Genomic DNA, 6,000 nt, shown 5'->3' with positions numbered 1-6,000 from the left:
TCTCTCTCTTTTTTTAAAAAATTTATTTGGCTGCATCGGGTCTCAGTTGCGGCACTCAGGATCTTTGTTGCGGCCCGTGGGATCTTTTGCTGCAGCACACGGGCTTCTCTCTAGTTGTGGTGCAGGCTCCAGAGCACGTAGGCTCAGTAGTTGCGGCACGCAGGCTCAGTAGTTGCGGCACACAGGCTCCAGAGAACACAGACTCAGTAGCTGCAGCTCACAGGCTTAGTTGCCCTGAGGCGTGTGGGATCTTAGTTCCCCAAACAGGGATTGAACCCACGTTCCCTGCATTGGAAGGTGGATTCTTAACCACTGGACCACCAGGGAAGTCCCTCACCGTGTGTCTTGAACAAGTCATTTAACCTCTCTTGGTTTAGCTTCCAAAAGGCAACTGCTTAGGGAGTGACTTTGTAAGGAGGATGTGACACTTTAAACATGACTTTTAAATACTAAAGGATTTCTAGTGTGCCTGTCCATGGATGATGGCACCTGGAGATAAGAAATGCCTCCTTAGAAGAGAGGAACCCAGTATGACAGCTTAAGGAGAAGTGGAAAGAAGGGTTGAGATAACACATCTTACAAGATTTGGAAATGCAAGTATGGTGGTGAGGTGGGGATGCGGGAGATCAGGATTTATTTGTGTTGATTTAACCAGATGGAGGTTATGGTGAAGAAGTTAACAGCTTCCTTCTAACCACAGAACTGTCAGCATACATATTTGGGGTGGAGGTGGGGGACAAACTGGGAAATGACAGGGAAACCAAAAAGTTGTTTTCTTCTCATGCTCTCCCAGAGGCAGGCTGGGGCCACAGACAGTGCCAGGCTGAGCCAGGGCAGGTAAGGGCCTTCCCTGTTAGGCAGATTCTTGTTGGCCAAGCTGAGCAGAGGCTCCACAGGGCTTGTAACACAGGTCCTTGGCAGGAGGAAGATAGAAGGGACCTAGTTTACCCACAGGGACAGAGAAGTGAAAACTAGGCTAATGGTTTTATTTCCATGAGAAGTAGAGAAGAGTACAGGGACACCTCAAGTTGAGCAGAGAGTAGGGGACTTCCATTTCAGAAGAAGCCCTAAGTCTCCATCTCCCTCTGGACTCGTTCTCAGATGTGAGGTAACCGAAGGGGGGCTATAGCAGGGCAAATCTTAGCCTATTGGCTTGGAGGAGATGGTGGTAGAGGGATGGTTTTTCCCTGGGGATTGTATGAGGTTTTTAAGTTCCTGAGAGATTTCCACACCTGGAGAAATCTTCCCAAATAGAGGCGGTCTTTGTTACTGTTTGTTTCTCAGACCTACCCAGGGGTCCAAGCTGCTTCCTTACAAGTATCGGCGGTGTCAGGGAAAGGACAGATAGAGGCTGCATTGGGCAATGGAGGGAGAGGGGGTTGTCATTCAGCAGAACCTCCCATATAGCTAACACTTGGGAGGCCCTTATGGCGCCAGGACGTTTATTCTTCTAAACTGTTCTTCCCAATGACTGATCAATAGGGCAGCCCAGTCTGTTTTCCTGTGACAAGCAGATGGGAATTGAATCAGTGTGACAGTATAATGACCTCCACACATAAACTAGATTGTCAGCTGCTTAACACCTCCAGTGTCTAGTAGAAGGCTCTGTCACATAGGAGGTGACCAAGAAATATTTTTCAAATTACTAAATGAAAAATTGAATACAAACAGTATTTAGTGCTGTCTTAGCTAATGCAATAAAATAGAGAGGCCTGAGGGGGAAATTAAGATATGTTCTCGCCTGGAGAGAAGAGACCTCTCTAATTTTGTCAAATCCTAGAAGAATCATACTTTAACCATCCATTATGCCTCTGACTTAATATTTTTTGAATAGGCTAAGTGTAGCCCTTATTGCTTATAGCATGTATTCTCAGGTTTTACTACCTCCAGCTTCAGGAGATAAAAATACAGTAACATTCAATGCCTATTTTAAGAGTTGTATAGATTTTCATTTGGAAGACAAGTGGAGTGAATTTTAGATCTAAATTCCAAAAACTACCTCACAACTTCTTCTACCCAAAAGATAATGTGAAACTTTTAAGTCTGAACACTAACCGCTAATTACGCAGGGATCTTCTATTCAAAATTTCCATGTTACATGGACCGCTTTGAGGAACACTTTGAGGAGGACTGAAAATGCCCCCAAGAAATTTAAAAGCATCAGTAGCACCTCCATAAAAACTACAGAATGAGCAGAAAGCTGACTGTGGTTGGTCTATGCAAGAAATGTACAAATTCTAAGTGCCAAAGCCTAAGGAATGGCAGAAGGAGGACAAGGAAAGAAGAATATGAATTGGGAGACTAATTGAGTTATCGCAGGTTCTCTGGTGAAGGAGACCTCCCTTGCTGTCCTCTAGACATACAACTTTTGTCAAGGTTGTCAGATTTGTATGACTATTTTCTTTAAAAGTAAAAATATAGGTGTATTTTGTATAAATGTAGAGAAAAAGATCTGATTGGAAGCAGGAGTGATTCGGATAAATTGTCTGAGATATCTAAGAAAAAGTTTTCGATAAGTTTCTGAGAAGTTTTCGGGGGTTACCAATTATCTTCTTTCAATTGTATTAATGTAAGCATCTATAAGAGGAAGCATCTTTTATGTAGCATCGAATCTGGTTTTTAAGTGATTTCATTAATTATATCAAGTGCAGGGAAAGCTAATTTACTTCATGGATTCAATCAACAAAATTACTGAGCACCTAGACTATCTTCTAGGTACTGCAGGATATAAACTGTGAACAACATAAGGTCCTTTTTTTGGTGGAGCTTATCTAGGGAAAGGAGACAGGAAGTAATCAAGAAAACGAACAGGGTAATTCCAGTTAGTTGTAAGTTCTATGAAGATGATATAGCAGGATAATGTGATAGAGTAAGGGCAAGCAAACTATGGCCTGCTGTCTGTTTTGTAAATAAAGTTTTATTGGGACACAGCCACTCCCATTCATTTAAGTACTGTCCATGGTTGCTTTTCTGTTACTGCAGCAGAGTTGTGTAGACAAAGCTGAACATATTTATTCGCTAGCCTTTTACGGAACAAGTTTGCTAACCCCTGGGAGAGAGGGTAAGTGAGCAATGAGTATTTTAGCCAAGTACTCATTTAGTCAAGGAAGGCCTTTCTGAGGTGGCTTTTGAGCTGAGACCTGAAACGTGAGGAAGAGCCCAGCATGGAAAGGTCTGGGGGTCCACACAAAGGGAATAGGAATTTCAGAAGCCTGGAGGCCGGAACAATCTTGGAGGCCTGAACAAGCTTGGAGGTACCTATGCCATAAAAATAGAAAGAGGGCCGGTATTCCTAGAACATCGGGAGCCCAGGGAAATGTGGAATGAAATGAGATAAAAAAGAGAGAGGCAGGGCTAGATACTAATGTACTGTGGAAGAATTTGGATTTCATTTTAAGGCAAAGATAATTTATTGGACCATTTTTAGCAGGGGGATATGATATCACTGACATTATAAAAAGATCTCTCTGGCTGCTGAATGAAGAATGGAACTAGGAGTAGGGTTAGATGAGGAAAACAGAAGGTAGGAAGGAGTTCATTCAGACCATCGCAATATTGCAGTTCAGGTGAGAAAACAGTGGTTTGGACAGGGTGATAATAGAGAATTAGGTACATTTGTGTTATATTTTGGAGATAGATCTAATAGGAGGGATAAAATGTGTGCTGTGAGAGCAAGAGAAGATACAAGGATGACTACAAGTGTTTTTACATGCTGTTTACCGAAATGGGGGGAACCAGAAGAATTAGTGGGTTGAGGAAGGGGAGAGGTGGAATTAACAGTCCTGTTTCAGGGAATTCCCTGGCGGACTAGTGGTTAGGACTCTGTGCTCTCACTGTTGAAGGCCTGGGTTCAGTCCCTGGTTGGGGCACTAAGATCCCACAAGCCGCCTGTTCCGGCGAAAAAAAAAAATAGAGTCCTGTTTGTAAGTCCAGCTTTGTAAATTTAAGATGTCTGTTACGTATGAGTCTGGAGCTCATAGAAGAAGCTGGGGTTAGAGATACACATTTGGGAGTGATCAGCATACAGACAGAATTTAAAGTCATGTGTAGGTGGCAGTGGTTCTTAACTGAGAATAATTTTGTGCCCCAGGGATAACTTTGAAGCCAGCATGAGGAAAAAAGCAAAGTGAAACGGCTTGAAAATTTACCTCATGTATGATTCAGCCTAAGAACGGTCTCTACTCCCACCTGAAATTTTTACCTTATTTTTATAAACTGTTAATTTCACAAGTACTTTCTCAAATACCTGTAGTTTAAGAAAAACAATTATGTGTCTTTAAGTTTAGTCTGTAGTGTGATGCCACTTATTAATTCCTTTTTTTTTGGCATTTTTTAAAAACTTAATTTTCGTGTGCTTTTAATCTCTTTGTGTATATTTTCAATTATTAGATTAAATTGTATAATCTGGGGGAAAACATTACGCTAGTCTGGGAATCAGGAAATGAGGATTTAGATTATAGGCCTTTTGGGATAAGTAATCCTCAGCGATGATGAAGAAAAATGTGTAATTTTGTTGTGTTTGTTTTGGGACTTCCAACCACCTCAAGGATAGAAATCTAAAACAGTAATATGTGTAATGCTTCCCTTCCTCTTTGAATGGGGATATTCGTAAATAGGTAGCTATTTATATATTATGTAATCCTACTAGGATAACAACATCCTAGTTATGCAGTTGTATTACAGTAAGATTTTTAGTCTGATGTGGACTTTTATTTTTTTGTTTGCATGGTGTTTAATGTGCGGGGTGGAAGAAGGGTGAGGTGCCAAGGGAGCCAGTAGCAAAAGAAAAGATTATTTTTAGGCCAGGACATCTTCTTTTTTGGGGTGGGGTAGGGTGGGTAGGGTAGGGAACAGCAAGGGTTTTATCATGCAGATTGCCTCTTCTTCCTCTGGGGGATTGAGAAGGCCCAAGTAACAGATTACTTTACTGGTGCTTGACCAGAAAATTCCAGATGGGTGGATTAAGATGACATTTCTAGGAGAGGTTGGAACTGCAATTAGATCAGGTATTAAAACTAGGTTTGGTAGCATGGGCTTTTTAGCATGAGTGACACCATTTTTGGACTACGTTTTTCTTTTTAACAGACCAGAGTGGTGCTTTCCTGAAGCTGAGACAAAGATCCTGGGCACGAGGCAAAGGAGGGGACAGATCCCAGGCAGGCCTAATTCTTCGGCAACTCTGGTCTTCAGCCAGGTAGGAGCACAAAGTGAGCCAAGGCCCTAAAGGAGGAGGAAACAATTATCTCCTGGGAAAGGCCTCTGTTATCTGGAACACCACAGATTTCTCAGGGTGGGAGTTGGGAATCAGAGTGTCTTCTGGTTCTTGATGAAACATTTCAGTCTGTTTCAAGGACTTGCACCTGGGAAAACGATTGGCTTCTGGAAACAGTGTTATTCTGGGACTTAGGAACAACTTGCTGATGAGCGCCAGGAAACAAGCCACAATCAACTATATTCCTTGTTAAGTGCTGGAAGACTCATTAGATAATAACTCTATTACAACAATAATAGTAATAATAATAAGAGCATTTATTGAATGCTTACTTCAAGGCAGGCACTAGATATTCATTACATTACTTCATTAATAATTTACTTGGCATTCATTTTACATTACTTCCTCTACCCCATCAGCTGTTGTTCTACCCATGAATCTGCCCCCAAATCTGTAGCAGTCCTGCTTAAGTGTAAGAAAATTCAGTTGTAAATAACGAAGTCACAAAAGATTTTATTTTCTATCATTTCCTCTGACTTGTCTTATTTACAAAAATGGTTCAGAAATATTATTGTACCAATGTTAATTTCCTGATTTTGATCATTGTACTGTGATGATGTATGTTAAAATTGATGGGGTAAGAGATACGAGGTAACTTTTTGTACTAATTTTGCAACCTTTCTACAAGTCTAAAATGAATTAAAACAGAAAGTTGAAAAACTATAATTTCTTTATGACATTCAGTTTGTATCTTTTATTATTTTCTTACAGCAAAAAAACAATACATG

This window comes from Delphinus delphis, chromosome 4 (assembly GCF_949987515.2).
Source record: "Delphinus delphis chromosome 4, mDelDel1.2, whole genome shotgun sequence".
NCBI classification, from domain to species: Eukaryota; Metazoa; Chordata; class Mammalia; order Artiodactyla; family Delphinidae; genus Delphinus; species Delphinus delphis.
The sequence above is the reverse complement of the archived record's forward strand: the minus strand, read 5'-3'. Positions refer to the sequence as shown.